The 16,996-nt window shown below is 42.2% G+C and overlaps 1 protein-coding gene across 1 annotated transcript in view; it reads left to right on the top strand.

Annotated features, from left to right (window-relative positions):
- ITPR2 (inositol 1,4,5-trisphosphate receptor type 2) overlaps nucleotides 1–16,996 on the top strand; it is a 584,772-nt gene that overhangs the window by 61,440 nt on the left and 506,336 nt on the right. The window lies entirely within an intron of this gene.

Genomic DNA, 16,996 nt, shown 5'->3' with positions numbered 1-16,996 from the left:
CCATTTTTATTATAAGGATTTGCAGGAATATTGCATTTTCATCTCAGAGAGTGATGAGCACAGTAAATGTGGTTTGAGTGACATCAGTCACTTTGAATACGTGATCCACATGTCTCCCCATGTCGGGAAATTAGCGTGAAAGCAGACTGTGGGAGTGATAACCACCCATCAGTGCACCCGGAGCTGTGCTGAGTGGGGACACTCCCCCAGCCCTGGGCACGTAAGGTCTTCTCACGACACACAGTCCCCATGGAGGAGGGACTCACTATTGAACTGCTTGAAGGAGAGTCAGCGGTTGTGACAAACCAGACACAGAGTGCTCCAGGACAGCTTGCCAGAGACTGTGCACTAAGTGTGTGGAAATGATTTCAGAGGCAGAAGAGGCTAGAGGAGCCTGATGGAAGAACGGACACTGTGAAAAAGAACATACAGGTTCTAGAAAGTGTGAGCTAGCATATTATATGAGGAGATGAGGAGACCGTGGTATGGAAGAGAGAGCTGGGGAGATTACCCAGAATGCAGGGTAGAGGAAAGTGTGAACAAGTCATGAAAAGCCAGTGTTGAGGAGGAACCGAGAGGGTCTAGCAGCATCTAATCAGATTCTAGAAGGAGAGGCCAGAGCGCGTGAGAATGAGGCAACATGTAAAGAGATATGGGTGAGAACTTTCCTAAGTTGTAGAAAGCCACTGTTTCTCAGGTGGAAGAGATATGTTGAATTCAGAGAAGGGATGATAAACAAATTCAGATCCACAGACTCTCTTTTGTGAACTGTAAGATGTGGAAGATAAAAAGTTTTAAAAGCAAACTGGGACAACAGATCTGTATTTGTAGCAGAAAAAAGCGTGGAGTCTGGGTTTGACCGCATTTCTCGCCGACTGTCATCTTAAGTAGGTCACCCAACCACTTAGTGTCTCCGAGGACATCTGTCATTGCCTGGTGGGACCAGGGGTGGATAAAAACAAGAATAATCTTGCCACACAAGGCTCTGTGTGGCTTGGATTCTTTCCAGAGAATAAATGTAAAAGTGTTATAAGTCATTATACAAATGGTAGCTAACTTATGATAGAAAGACATAATGTATTTCCTTTAAACATAATTGGCTCTTCTCTTACATTATAACCTCTTCAAGGGCAGGCTTTTCTTTTTTTCTTTTTGTGTTTCCCAGGCATAGAACTTTGTTCATAGTAGATATCAGAAAAAAATAGCCATTAGATGTTTATGGGTGAGAGACCCACAGTTTCCCTGGGATTGTGTGATACAACTTGGTTCCCAGGGGTGCTTCATGCTTCATATTCATGAGTTTGTGTAGCCTTATTCCTCTGTCAGTCAGGGAAAGTTAATCTGTCAAAGATAAATCTTCAGGGTTTGTGGCTGTCTTTTTCCTTTAAATATTTCAGTGTGTCTGAGGGAACTGTGCAGTAACACCTCTGTGCCCAGGAGGTAATTATACACAGATACTTGGTGTTATATGATTCAGCGGGCATTGGTTCAAAGTATGAATCATGCAGGTGCTCCGTCCGCCCCTGGAAGGCTGGCTTTTCCTGTAATCTAATACATTAGGTCATTGTCGTTGCTGGTTTGCTCTCATTTTCTACCTCTTGTGTAAGACTAAGTCATTTGTCTCCACTCATCATTGAAGAAGGAGGGTATCTTGCTATTGAAGAGTAAAGATTCCTTTTTGTCTTAAAGCTCTGACTCTTCACCTTGCATTCTTGGAGGCCCATCCTGACGAGGCCTCAGAGAATTCCATGAGATGGGTTTGCGTTGCTTTCCCTGGCCTTCACATTGCTTGGCAGACCTTGTTTTCCCAATTCTGTATCCTTTCTCATACCTTGTTCTTTTGCAATTTCACCCTTCTCTTCCTGAATGTGTTCCTCCTGTTCCCTTTGGCTGTAAAAGCCGTCACTTTTGCATAGATTGACCTCCCAAGATCACCACCCCTGCCTTTCCAGACCCCTCTGCCAAGTTTCCAGAGCACCCTCCCTTATTGTTACTTTTTAGATAATATGAAGAAACAACAGTGTATCCCCAGTTCAGCTGCACCTCACTTCCTCTTGGCTCAGCCAGACAAATGGTGTCTGCAAATTAATTAGAAACAATTTTAATTTTTCATACTTACTGTATGGTTTGTTCAAGTGAATCATAAAATTTTAGAGCTTCTAGGCAATTAGCAGTCAGTTGAGGTCTTCCCTGGTGGTACAGTAGATAAGCATCTGCCTGGAATGCAGGGGACATGGGTTCAATTCCTGGCCCGGGAAGACTCCACATGGCCCAGGAAGACCTAAGCTCTTGTGGCAAAACTACTGAGCCCATGCTCTAGAGCCCATGAGCAGCAACTACTGAGCCCACATGCTGTACCCACTAAAATTTGTGCTTAGAGCCTGTGCTCCACAACAAGAGAAGCCGCCACCCTGGAGGCCCGTGCACTGCAATGAAGACTAGCCCCCGCTCGTCGAAACTAGAGAATGCTCATGCACAGTGATGAACACCCAGCACAACCAAGATAAATAAATAAAAAGTAAATCAAATATGGGTCTCCCAATGTTTTTAGTGAGGAACCAAAATTTTAAAGAGGTTAATACAATTATCCCCAATACACACAACTGTACAAGCAATATTCCTTTGACGGGTTCCCTCTGCTTTTCACATGAACAGAGGAAATGAAGCTTTAACAAACAAACAGCTTCCCAAGGGTTATTTAAAACCTGGCGGATGGACAGCTATTTTCAGTAACCACACCATCAGAATAGCTCTAACAGAAGCACATTGGCTTTCTCTTAAGTAAGTGCAGAAGTCTTTTCATGATCAAATATTCTTTCATTTTTAAAGATCAGCTATAAACTTTGGAATACATTTAAGTTATGAGGAGTTGTAAAGGGAGTATAGAGAGTTCCCTTCCACCCACTTGCCCCTGTGTTAGCATCTTATATAACTGTGGTACATTTGTCACAGTTAAGAAATTACCATTTGTACATTACTGTTGACTAAATTCCAGGCTTCCTGTGAATGTCACCAGTTTTCCATTATCCTTTCCGCAATCCTGATCCTGTTCAGGATCCCACGTGCCATTAGTCATCATGGCTGTTTAGTCTCCTCTGGTTTCTTCCACTTTCTCAGTCTTTCCTTGTTTTTTTTTTTTTTTTTTTATGACCTTGATACTTTTGAAGAGTACTGGCCAGATATTTTGTAGAATGTCCCTTGATTTTGGTCTGGCTGATGTTTTCATCATGCTTAGACAGGGGCTAAGGTTTTGGGAAGGGTTATTAACTGCCTTTCTCCCTACATCATATCAGGGGCACATATTGTCAACATGATTTATCACTAATACTATTTTTTGATACATAGTTTTAAAGAAATATTTGCTTAGTTGTTTGGCTGTGCCCGGTGTTAGTTGCAGCATGTGGGATCTTTTAGCTATGGCATGCGAACTCTTAGTTGCGGCGCCTGGGATCTAGTTCCCTTACCAGGGATTGAACCCAGGCCTCCTGCATTGGGAATGCAGAGTCTCAGTGTGAAGATCCTCAGTTTAGCCATCCTCCTGCACACTAAATGATAGCAGGTATTTCTATTGACTTTACATTCTTCCCCTTTTCCTTTTCCCTGTCCTCATTCCTTTATGCGTGTCTCCCCCTATTCTCAAGAGAAGTTGGGTATAGATTTTTCCAAATGTTAAGACCTATTAATATGTGTGGATTTTCTATTAGGAGGAGAAGCAGACCTAAATCAAAACGAGAGAGGTGTGTGCGCCCTTTTCTTAACCATAAAGGTGATAAAACGCAGAAGTAGAACCCAGGGGCAACTCCCCAGGAGGGCTGAGGGAAGAGAAGACAGGCCTGTCTCTTAGGCCACAGGCTTTTTGGCTGTTTGCTCTAGAAATCTCTCTCTGTGACTCTGTGGTCATTTGACATGTGACTATTTCATAATTCACCAGCCCTATCAAAAGGCTGCTTCCGGCAAGCAAAAAAGTCATTCTGAGGCAATAATTTTGAATGCTTCAGGAACTAAAACAGAGACTTTCTCTGCTGTGCGATGCCACTTGAAAGCAGGTAGTGAGTATCAGGGACTTGGGAGAACACTGACAAGACATTTCTTTAACTCAGTTTCTTCTGGGCATGTAACTCAGAGTGCTATTTTCAGGCTGGCACTTTGACCTTTGGGCTTCCCTGGTGGCTCAGTCGTAAAGAACCTGCTTGCCAAGCAGAAGACATGGGTTCAATTCCCTGGGTTGGGAAGATTCCCTGGAGGAGGGCGTGGTAACCCACTCCAGTATTCTTGCCTGGAGAGTCCCATGGACAGAGGAGCCTGGTGGGCTGCGGTCCATGGGGTCGCAAAAGGGTTGGACGTGACTTAGTGACCAAATGAAAACAGCAGCAACAACAATACTCTCACCTTTTGGCTCTACTCATGGAGGTTGTGGGCTTCCCTGGTGGCCCAGATAGTTAAGAGTCTGCCTGCAATGCAGGAGACCCAGGTTTAATCCCTGGGTTGGGAAGATCCCTTGGAGAAGGGAATGGCTACCCACTCCAGTGGAATTAAGTTTGCTGGGAGAAATATCAATAACCTCAGATGTGCAGATGACACTAACCTTATGGCAGAAACTGAAGAACTAAACAGCCTCTTGATGAAAGCGAAAGAGGAGAGTGAAAAAGTTGGCTTAAAGGTCAACCTTCAGAAAACTAAGATCATGGCATCTGGTCCCATCACTTCATGGGAAATAGATGGGGAAACAGTGGAAACAGTGACAGACTTTATTTTTTTGGGCTCCTAAGTCACTGCAGATGGTGACTGCAGCCATGAAATTAAAAGATGTTTACTCCTTGGAAGAAAAGTTTTGGCCAACCTGGACAGCATATTAAAAAGCAGAGATGTTACTTTGCCAACAAAGGTCCATCTAGTCAAAGCTATGGTTTTTCCAGTGGTCATGTATGGATGTGAGAGTTGGACTGTAAAGAAAGCTGAGCTCAGAAGAATTGATGCTTTTGAACTGTGGTGTTGGAGAAGACTCTTGAGAGTCCCTTGGACTGCAAGGAGATCCAACCAGTCCATCCTAAAGGAGATCAGTCCTGAATGTTCATTGGAAGGACTGATGCTGAAGTTGAAACTCCAATACTTTGGCCACCTGATGCGAAGACCTGACTCCTTGGAAAAGACCCTGATGCTGGGAAAGATTGAAGGCAGGAGGAGAAGGGGGATGACAGAGGATGAGATGGTTGGGTGGCATCACCGACTCAATGAACATGAGTTTGAGTAAACTCTGGGAGTTGGTGATGGACAGGGAGGCCTGGCGTGCTGCAGTCCATGGAATCACAAAGAGTCAGACGCAACTGAACTGAACTGAACCCACTCCAGTCTTCTTGCCTGGGAATTCCATGGACAGAGGATCCTGGTGGGCTACCGTCCATGGGGTCACAAAGACATGACTGAGAGACTAACACTTTCATGGAGGTTATACACTTAAGAGCACTGGTGAAAAAGCTATCTGGCTAAGTAGTCGCTTTGACGTTTTATATAGTTGAATGTGTCAGTCTTGTCTAACATAGTAATTCTCTGGTATGAGCCAATTTATAAATATCTACTTCTTCTACCAGTTTCACAATTCCTTTATTGAGTTCCTTCAGAGTTGATGATCATGTAATTTTTGGGATGAAGACTGAAACTATTTCAGATTTGAAATCACTAACATTTATCGACCGAGTGCTTAATACATGCAACGCTGGGCTCAGGACTTCCTGTGCATTAATATTTATAGTCATCTCAATAACCCTATAAAGTAGAAATTGTTGCTGTCTGAATTTTGCAGTTGAGAGAGTTAAGTATAAAGAAATTATACAACCATTTTAAGGTCCCCAAGCTTATTAGTGGTGGAGTTGGGACTCAAAATGAATTTATCTGACTCTAGAGCTGCTTGTTTTTAACGACTGTACCCTGCTGTCTGTTGTATAATACCCTCCTGTAAATTCTATCTGTTGGCCCTGAAAAGCCACATAGATTCTATCTAATCCCTCTTCCACACAATGAAGCTTTAAAGTATTTGTTTGTTATTGTTCGGTTGCTCAGTCGTGTCTCTTTGTGACCTCAGGGACTGCGGCACGCCAGACTTCCCTGTCCTTCACCATCTCCTAGGGCTTGCTCAAACTTGTGTCCATTGAGTCGATGATGCCATCCAACCACGTCATCCTCTGTTGTCCCCTACTTCTCTTGCCGTTTTGTATTTGCTTAGAATGATTTTATTCTTTTTTTTTTTTTTACACCTGGCCACAGTGATTGATTGATTTTTTTTTTACACAAAATTTTATTTTTTTTAAATTTTATTTTATTTTTAAACTTTACAATATTGTATTGGTTCTGATTTTATTCTTGTACATCTTTTCTTCTACAGTCTTAATTTAAAAAATTCTTTCACCTGTTGCCAGCTAGATTATCTTCAGTGATTTCTCTAGTTGCTATGTTTGGATTCTGGTTAGGCTCCTATATGTCAATGTCATTCTTAGCAGCCTAGGAAGATCTGAATATTGTACATTTGGGTGTGTTGTGATGAGACCCTGCCTTGTTTTTGGATGCCACACTTGCAGCCCAAGTGTCCTGAGCAGGACTCCCCAACTCCCATATAGCTGTTAGTCAAGCCAGACTCCTGAAACTTTTTCATTTGCATCTCTGGACCCTTGCTTTCCTCCTCCTGTGCTCCATACCTGGTATTTTGGAGCCAGATGGGGGATCTGTTATGTTTCATCTTTTGAGCATTGATCATTGTTGTAGCCTGCCAAACTTCCTCTTTCTCTCTCATTCTCTCTTTTGCGATCTTAACTCTCATCCACATTATTTATTCAAAATCTCAGCCTCCTGACATCTTGAAGCTGAAGTGGATCACAGGGATATATGTGATAGTCTCCTTTCATGTGTTACTCCAGTGTGACTGAATACACCTGAAGAGAGCTAGATTAGGACTGTGTTGGTTGGAGCTGCTGTCACATCAGACCCTGGAAGATGTGGGTAGAGAGAATCAGTTTGGGAAGTGGTCCTGGCAAGTGTGAGGGAGTGAGGGAGAGTGAGCCTAATGCAATGAAAGGTGGTGAAGTGTGCATAGGGCTTCCTGATGGGTCTAATGGGAAAGAACCTGCCTGCCAATGCAGAAGATGTCAGAGATGCAAGTTTGATCACTGGGTCCGGAGGATCCCCTGGAGGAGGGCATGGTATCCCACTCCAGTATTCCTGCCTGGAGAATCCCGTGGACAGATGAGCCTGGCAGGCTGCACTCCATAGAGTTGCACACAGTTGGACAGGACTGAAGCTACTTAGCAAGCATGCACGCAAAGTGTGCATAAGACTCACCAGTGTGGCAACTGGAGCTCAGTCCTTTGAGGCCCTTTGAGAAACCACAAGGAACATGCCTAGAATCTCCTATCCAATGCTGCAGCCAAGTTTTATCCTCAGTGGGTTTGTGGATTGTGCTGTCATTCCTTCTACACAAACTTCTGGATTGCTCCTGCTTGCTAGCTGAGCAAGTTCTCCAAGTGTTGGGGAAGCGATCATGAGGACAAGAGGAGCGATGCGGGCGCTTGAGCGTGGAACCTGCCCGCATGCTGGGAACTCTCCACTGTGGTTGTCAGTGGATGTGGGCCTGAGGACACGTAGTTGCAGTACTTGTGTGTGCTTAGAATTTGCACTCGTTTCTTTATTTGAAAGATCTGTGATTAGACTACAAACTGTTTGAGGGTAAAAACTGTGCTCTGTCGAGTTACCTAGGTCAAGAACAGTGTTTTGTGTATCATTGGGGCTGAATTAATTTTTGTTGAACTGATGAGTAAAGTCCTAGAAAATTGTAATTCTGAAAGGCAATATAATTTCAGTTCTGTCATCACATGCTTTTTTTGAGGTCTTACTAGTACCCAGCATGTAACACAGATGTTAGGTGATTATTTCACTCATGAGAAAGCAAAGTATAGATCTATTATATTATTACAGCCTTATATTCTCCACCTCTGAATTTCAGTTCATTGGTGTTAAAAATATGTGTTCTAATATATAAATCTGTAGTGTGAATAGCAGAAGATGAAAACTTCTACATGAATTAAGTGAAGTTCTTTTAGGTTGTAGCATTTTGTAGTTTGCTGCTACACTGCAAAGTTTTAGAAAACTGCAGTGAATTTCCAAGCCAGAAACTCCATGGTTTATTGAAAACCATCTTTAACATTCTCCAGTTGAATGTTTCTGCTGTGTTGATTCTGTGTATTTGTGGTAAGTCATCATATTAAGAACCTTCTATAGCTAATCCCCTATTATTAAACCCTTAAGTGGCAGTAGAAATTGGATAGTAAGTTTATTCTTTTCAGTGAGATTTCAGAGAAGGGCCAAAAGATGGAATGAAAACACATTGCTTTGTCTCTTTGCTTCTCTTGTTGAATCTAGTCAGGATTTTAAAATCCTGTAAAATATGTACTTTTAAAATATTTTAGTCTCTGTTGGAAGGAAGTTGCTGTCCTTCTGAGTGGTTTTCTGTTTGGGGCTGCAACAACAAGAACAACACAATTAATTGTGTATCCGTCTCTCTGTGTATGCCGTATGAACTTTGATTCATACATACAAATGAACTTTGATTGATTTGTGGCTTTGACTTGTGAAATTTAATTTGCTCCATGAAGAGTAAAAGTAATGGGCAGAAAATGAACACTTGTGATGTCCACGGTTTAGTACTGTTAGAACAACTCCCTTGTTTACTGTTCTGTATCCATGGGCCAATTTTCTGAGTTGCGAGCTTGTTGTAAAAATCTCCCTTCGAGTGTTATGCATGATGTTAAATGTGTGTCTAAATATTTGGTAGGTAGAGAATAAATGCCTTTTGTCTGTGAACATTTTAACTTAATAACCAAGACTGCTCTTTCTAAGAATATAGAGTCCTACATATTGAAATTCTTAACTTTGAGTGCTTTGGATGGCCTTTGTCCACGTTCCCTTACTTAATTCGTGGTAGCCTCATTTTACAGATATAGAAATCACACTGTGAGGAAGTCAAATAATATGCTCAAGGTCACACGGCTGTTACGTGATGAGACTGCCTTATCTGAAGTTGATGTTTTGAACTCTATAAGATCTCGATATGTTTAGTAGAGATTTATTGATTATTCACTGTGTGCAGAGCAGTGTGTGAGCTAGTTACTAGGGTTCAAATGAGCCAGAAATTAATGCTGCTTTCAAGGAATTTATAATCTAATGAGGGAGATAAGATGTGTGTATAAATAATTGCAACCCAACATAGAAAGCACAGGTTCAGTTCAGTTCAGTCGCTCAGTCATGTCCGACTCTTTGCAACCCCATAGAATGCAGCACGCCAGGCTTCCCTGTCCATCATCAACTCCCAGAGCATGCTCACACGTATGTCCATCAATTCAGTGATGCCATCCAACCATCTCATTCTCTGTTGTCCCCTTTTCCTCTTGCCTTCAATCTTTCCCAGCATCAGGGTCTTTTCCAAGGAGTCAGTTCTTCGCATCACATGGCCAAAGTATTGGAGTTTCAGCTTCAGCATCAGTCCTTCCAATGAATATTCAGGACTGATTTCCTTTAGGACTGGCTGGTTTGATCCCCTTCCAGTCCAAGGGACTCTCAAGAGTCTTCTCCAACACCACACTTCAAAAGCATCAATGCTTTAGTGCTCAGCTTTCTTTATAGTCCAACTCTCACATTCATTGGAGAAGGCAATGGCAACCCACTTCAGTACTCTTGCCTGGAAAATCCCATGGATGGAGGAGCCTGGTAGGCTGCAGTCCATGGGGTTGCGAAGAGTTGGACACAACTGCACAACTTCACTTTCACTTTCATGCATTGGAGAAGGACATGGCAACCCACTCCAGTGTTCTTGCCTGGAGAATCCCAGGAATGGCGGAACCTGGTGGGCTCCCGTCTATGGGGTCGCACAGAGTCAGATACAACTGAAGCAACTTAGCAGCAGCAGCAACTCACATCCATACATGACTACTGGAAAAACCATAGCTTTGACTAGACAGATCTTTGTTGGAAATGTAATAATTCTGCTTTTTAATATGCTGTCTAGGTTGGCCATAACTTTTCTTCTAAGCAGCAAGCATCTTTTAATTTCATGGCTGCAGTCACCATCTGCAGTGACTTAGGAGCCCAAGAGAATAAAGTCTGTCACTGTTTCCACTCTTTCCCTGTCTACTTGCCATGAAGTGATGGGACCAGATGCCATGATCTTAGTTTTCTGAAGGTTGAGTTTTAGGTCAGTTTTTTCACTCTCCTCTTTCACTTTCATCAAGAGGCTCTTCAGTTCCTCTTCACTTTCTGCCATAAGGGTGGTGTCATCTGTGTATCTGAGGTTATTGATATTTCTCTCAGAAATCTTGATTCCAGCTTGTGCTTCATTCAGCACAGCATTTTGCATGATGTACTCTGCGTATAAGTTAAATAAACGGGGTGACAATATACAGCCTTGATGTACTCCTTTCCCAGTTTGTAACCAATCTGTTGTTACATGTCCAGTTCTAACTGTTGCTTCTTGACCTGCATACAGATTTCTCAGGAGACAGGTAAGGTGGTCGGATATTCCAATCTCTTGAAGAATTTTCCAGTTTGTTGTGATCTACACAGTCAAAGGCTTTGGCATAATCAATGAAGCAGAAGTAGATGTTTTTTTTGGAATTCTCTTGCTTTTTCTATGATCCAAGGGATGTTGGTAATTTGATCTCTGGTTCTTCTGCCTTTTCTAAATCCAGCTTGAATATCTGGAAGTTCACAGTTCACGTACTGTTGAAGCCTGGCTTGGAGAATTTTGAGCATTACTTTGCTAGCATGTGTTGCTGCTGCTGCTAAGTCACTTCAGTCGTGTCCGACTCTGTGCAACCCCATAGACGGGAGCCCACCAGGCTCTGCTGTCCCTGGGATTCTCCAGGCAAGGACACTGGAGTGGGTTGCCATGTCCTTCTCCAGTGCATGAAAGTGAAAAGTGAAAGTGAAGTCGCTCAGTCGTGTCCGACTCTTTGCAACCCCATGGACTGCAGCCTACCAGGCTCCTCTGTCCATGGGGTTTTCTAGTCAAGAGTACTGGAGTGGGGTGCTAGCGTGTGAGATGAGTGCAATTGTGCAGTAGTGTGAACATTTTTTGACATTGTCCTTCTTTGGGACTGGAATGAAAATCGATCTTTTCCAGTCCTGTGGCCACTGCTGAGTTTTCCAAATTTGCTGGTGTATTGAGTACAGCACTTTCACAACATCATCTTTTAGAATTTGAAATAGCTCAGCTGGAATTCCATCACCTCCACTGGCTTTGTTCGTAGTGATGCTTCCTAAGGCCCACTTGACTTTGCACTCTAGGATGTCTGGCTCTAGGTGAGTGATCGAACCATCTTGGTTATCTGGGTCATGAAAATCTTTTTTTGTATAGTTCTTCTGTATATTCTTGCCACCTCTTCTTAATATCTTCTGCTTCTGTTAGGCCCATACCATTTCTGTCCTTTATTGTGCCCATCTTTGCATGAAATGTTCCCTTGGTATGTCTAACTTTCTTGGAGAGATCTCTAGTCTTTCCTGTTCTATTGTTTTCCTCTGTTTCTTGAACTGATCACTGAGGAAGGCTTTCTTAACTCTCCTTGCTATTCTTTGGAATGCTGCATTCAGATGGGTATATCTTTCCTTTTCTCCTTTGCTTTTTACTTCTCTTCTTTTTTCTGCTATTTGTAAGGCCTCCTCAGACAACAAATTTGCCTTTTTGCATTTCTTTTTCTTGGGCATGGTCTTGATCCCTGCCTCCTGTACAGTGTCACAAACCTCTGTCCATAGTTCTTCGGGCACTCTGTCTATCAGATCTAATCCCTTGAATCTATTTGTCACTTACACTGTATAATCATAAGAGACTGGATTCAGGTCGTACCTGAATGGTCTAGTGGTTTTCCTTACTTTCTTCAATTTTAGTCTGAATCTGGCAATAAGGAGTTCATGATCTCAGTCATAGTCAGCTCCTGGTCTTGCTTTTGTTGACTGTGTAGAGCTTCTCCATCTTTGGTTTCAAAGAATATAATCAATCTGATTTTGGTATTGACTATCTGGTTAAGAAAGTAGAAAGGGCTGCATAAAAAGTTATAGTAATGGTATTGTGGAATGATGGGGTTTTTAAAATTTTTTACAACTTTATTGAGGTACAGTTGTTTAAAATGTACAATTTGATGAGTTTTGACATATACATATACCAGTGAAACCACCACCACAATAAAGGAGAAAATGAACTACTTTTCTATTAATAGTAAAACAAGTAAGTTCTAGTCAAGGAGTCCAACTGATAAACCATAGTATATATTCCATGCTGGTAAATTGGAAAAGACTCTGATGCTGGGAAAGATTAAGGGCAGGAGGAGAAGGGGCTGATAGAGGATGAGATGGTTGGATGGCATCATCAACTCAATGGACACGAGTTTGAGCAAACTCTGGGAGATGGTGAAAGAGAGGGAAGTCTGGCATACTGCAGTCCATGGGGTTGCAAAGAGTCAGACACGACTGAGTGACTGAACAACAACAATGCTAGTAGACTCATGAGTTGGAGCAGGTGTGACCCTGTGGAGCCTAGAGGTGTAGGAATGGAATGCATAAAGATATATGGTAGGACATTGGGGCCACTACGGCCTCCACCCCTTTGTTCCCAAGCCATCTACTCTTCCTCTTGGGCACATGGACCCGTAGCGGTCTCTGATTTAGTAAATGCACTGTGTGCTGAAGAATGGCACTTTATTCTTCCAGAGAATTGCCTGGTACATCGATTGTGTCTTTAGAAAAGCATTTCGGCATTCTGTGAGACTGGTCGTTCCTAGGCGTGTTATGCGATAAGCTATCCCACAACCATGGGTTATTCCCGTACCTCGTTTACTGGTCATGTGCTGTGCTTGGTGGATTCCATGCCTGTGAATCAGGTAATTCTCATAACCACAGGGGGTCAAAAGTAATAGGATGAAGATAATAGGAATCACATTGAGAAAATAGAGGGTGTCAGTGTACAGTAACAGGCAAGATGAGTGGTAAAGAAAAGGCTTCTGTGGAACCAGAAAGCTAATCTTGTTCTGTCATGTTGGATAGAAGCTGCTGCTGCTGCTGCTGAGTTGCTTCAGTCGTGTCCAACTCTGTGCGACCCCAGAGATGGCAGCCCTCCAGGCTCCGCCGTCCCTGGGATTCTCCAGGCAAGAACACTGCAGTGGGTTGCCTTTTCCTTCTCCAGTGCATGAAAGTGAAAAGTGAAAGTGAAGTCGCTCAGTCGTGTCTGACTCTTAGCGACCCCATGGACTGCAGCCTTCCAGGCTCCTCTATCCATGGGATTTTCCAGGCAAGAGGACTGGAGTGGGGTGCCACTGCTAGCCACTTCCAAAGTCTGCAAATTTTAGCCAGTTCTTCAGAGTTCTGTCTGAGGTTTAATGGCTTGTAGTCTGGATAAAAATGATGTATGTCTTTTCAGCTGACAGCCGTATCCATAGTTTCATGCTGTGCTAATTGTTTTTAATCATTATTTATTTTTGACTGTGCTGGGGCTTCCTGGCCACTTGCAGGCTTTCTCTCGTCGTGGTGAGGCTGCTTCTCTTGTTGGGGAGGGCAGGCGCAGTGGTTGTGGTGCACGGGCTTAGTTGCTCCCCGGCATGTGGGATCTTCCTGTACCAGGGATCGAATCTGTGTCTCTTGTATTGACAGGCAGATGTTTAACTCTTGGACCATCAGGGAAGTCTTGTCATGCTATGTTCATTGTTAAGAGTGGGTGATAAGACCCTTTCTATTGATGCTCAAGGGCAATTTTCCTCTGATGTCTTTTCTAGAAACCAAATGTCCATATTTCAAAAATGGAGATTTCAATTTCCTGTTTTGAGAGATGAGAATAGCTCCTTAATTAAGATAGCATTTTCCCTGTTAGTAGAAAGATTTGTGCCTATGGGGAAGAGACATTTTGGCTTTTTAGGCCTAATATTCACCTTTTCATGAAAGTAGTTCCTAGGGAAGTACTTGGTATGCAAAGCTAAATTGTATTTCCCTTTTAAATAGTAAGTACTTAATACTGAGATGAAAGTGCCAAGCCATTACCCAAATAAATTTGGCCTTCTGCAGGACATAGACAAGTAAACCAATGTTAAGGGCTACTCTACTACCACTGCTGCTAATCACTGACATTTATTTAGTCCTTACTATATATCAGGTGATATCTGCAATGCTCTATATTATCTTAATCCATTCAATCTTTCTGAATCCCTAAGAAGTATGCATTGTTATTAAAGTATTATTATTTGCATGTACTGTATAAGGTGATGAATTTCCCGCAAGGCTCAGCGGGTAAATAGTCTGCCTGCAATGCAGGAGACACAGGAGACTTGGGTTTGATTCCTGGGTCGGGAAGATCCCCTGGAGAAGGAAGTGGCAATCCACTCCAGTATTCCTGCCTGAAAAATCCCATGGACAGAGTGCTACCCAGTCCATGGGATTGCAAAGAGTCAGATACGACTGAGTGACTAAGTGCACAACACTGCAGACCTTGAAACAAACAAACAAAAAAAAAATGTGCTAAAACAGAAATAAAACAACAACAAAAACCAAAGGCTTACAGAAGATAGAAGTTTATTTCTCTTTCACCTAATAGTTCCTAGGTGGGTGATACAGAACTGTCTTGTAACTGTGTTGTCTTTAACACGTGGCTTCCAAAATTGCTTCAGTAGTTACTATTCTGTAGTTGGTACAAAGAGGGCAAAGGGCAAGCAGATTCTTCTTTAAGGAGAACTTCTGGATTTGCATGTATTACTCCTACTCATGTGTAATAGTCATATAGTATATTGGGCTAAATCAGATCCTAGTTCCCGGACCAGGATCGAACCCGTGTTCCCTGCATTGGCAGGTGGACTCCCAACCACTGGACCACCGGAGAAGTCCCAACACATCCCATTTTGTGGATGAGTAGATCAAGGTACAGAGAAGTTAAGTAACTCGTCCAAGGTCATATAACTAGTAAGAAACAAAAGACTGACTGAAATCCAGACTCTTAACCACTATCTATACTGCTTTTAGTCCTAAAGGGCTGTTGAAGTAAGAGAAAATTATAATTGCCTTGGGAATTCAGAGGACGAATGGAGGTAAGCTGGAGCTGTGGAAGGATGGGCAGTTGTTAACTAGGTGGAAAGGAGAGGGCTGGGGAGAAATAGGCACAGGGATGTGTAGTAGCGTGACTTATTTGTGGTTGTGGTTTTAGGAATGTTATGTGGAATAGTGACAGAAATGAGCTTGGAGGAGGGTCTGGGTGCTTTAGTTTTTAACACCCACCCTCCTTCCCCACCAAAAAACCCCAAAAATACGCAAAACAAAACTGAGTGGCTTTCTAAGCATTCATTTGCTTAACTCCTGAATCTCTGGGTTTGCTTGTGGCTTCTTCTGTTCTGAGCTGACTTGGCTGATCTCTGATGAACTTGTTCGTGTATCAGTGGTCAGCTGATGGCTGCATGGTATGGGCTGGCTTCACTCACTCATCCGTCTGTGGATAGGTTGTTAACAGGTGTGGCTGGGCCATTCATCTCATTCTCTGTCAGGCTAGCTCAGATTCTTCCCATAAGGAGGGTGTGAGAACAGCCAGAAAGGGCAGTCCTTCTCCCCTAGTGCTCAAGTATTATTCAGACCTGTAATGTTATATGGCTAAGTTCAGAGGCAGAGAGTGGAGAAATTGACTTGTGTCTTTTGACAGAAGTACCTGCAAAGCCACTTGTAAAGAGACATGCAAACAGGGATGAGAAGAATTTATGACTGCTTGCCATTTACCACACTAATGGACTTGGTTCTGGCATCCTTTCTGCCAGAAAGTTAGATCTAGAAGATTGCTAGAGATGTCAATCTTGAGGTGCAGGAAAAAAAATCCAGATGCAAAATACAGATTTGAAATTTGATAGCATATAGATGGAATTTAAAGCTGTGAATGAGAAGAGTTCCCTAAATGGAATCCCTGAGAATACCAACATTTAAGGTACTTCTCCCAAAACAAGAATATCAAGAACCACAATGAAGTACTACTACAAAAATGACCAAAATAAAACTGCTGACAATATCAAGTGTTTACAAGGATGCAGATCAACTAGGACTCTCATGCATTTGTCAGTGGTGTGAAAAATGCTCCAGCCATTAAGGAAAAGAGTTTAGCAGTTTCTTATAAAGTTAAACACACATACCTATAAAAGCCCAAATCTCACTCTTAAATATTTACCAAGAGCAATTAAAACTTACTTTCATACAAAGATAACTATTCCTCAATGCTTATATTAAAAACTGGAAAAAATTAAAAACTCTCTTCTAATGAATGGATAAATAATACATTAAGTACATTACCATTCAACAGTAAAAAGGAGTGAACCAAGGATACCTCCAACCATATGGTGGCTCTCAAGTGCACGACACTCTGTGAAAGAAGTCAGTCTCAAAAATCTGCTATCCCATTCTGGAAAAGGCTGAGGCAGGAGGGGTAAATTTAGTCAATTCAAGATAGAATAGTCTAGAGGGGAAAACTAGCTCTGAAATGGTTAGAAGTTCATGTGATCCAAAAATAATCTCACGACTTCACTGAAAAATAATGAAGTCTCCCCACTCTACACTTCTGTGAATCTTTTTCACCTTTAAGTCTAGCTGTGTTGAAACATGGAGAAAGCTCTTAAGCATTCAGGACTCTTTGCTTCTCTGGGCCCTCTCTGGAGGTCCTCGGTGAGGTCTTCACACATTTACATAATACAGTATTAATTTAGGGGAAAAGAACAATCCTTATGAAAGCACAACAAAGCACATTTTAATCACTTTTATAGGATGTTTGTTCTTCCAAATATATGGAAGATTAGAGTAGTTCTACCTGTGCTATATCCATTATTATTTTTGTATTTCTTAGGTAATTTCAAGTATATTATTCCAGTGGAATTTCCTATGAGAAATGCATTGCTTTTATAATATAGTTTTCAGAAGTACATTGTGGTAAGAAGCATGGACTGTTTGTAAAACTAAA

The sequence above is a fragment of the Bos mutus genome, chromosome 5 (genome assembly GCF_027580195.1).
Source record: "Bos mutus isolate GX-2022 chromosome 5, NWIPB_WYAK_1.1, whole genome shotgun sequence".
Classification (NCBI taxonomy): domain Eukaryota; kingdom Metazoa; phylum Chordata; class Mammalia; order Artiodactyla; family Bovidae; genus Bos; species Bos mutus.
The sequence above is the reverse complement of the archived record's forward strand: the minus strand, read 5'-3'. Positions and strand labels throughout refer to the sequence as shown.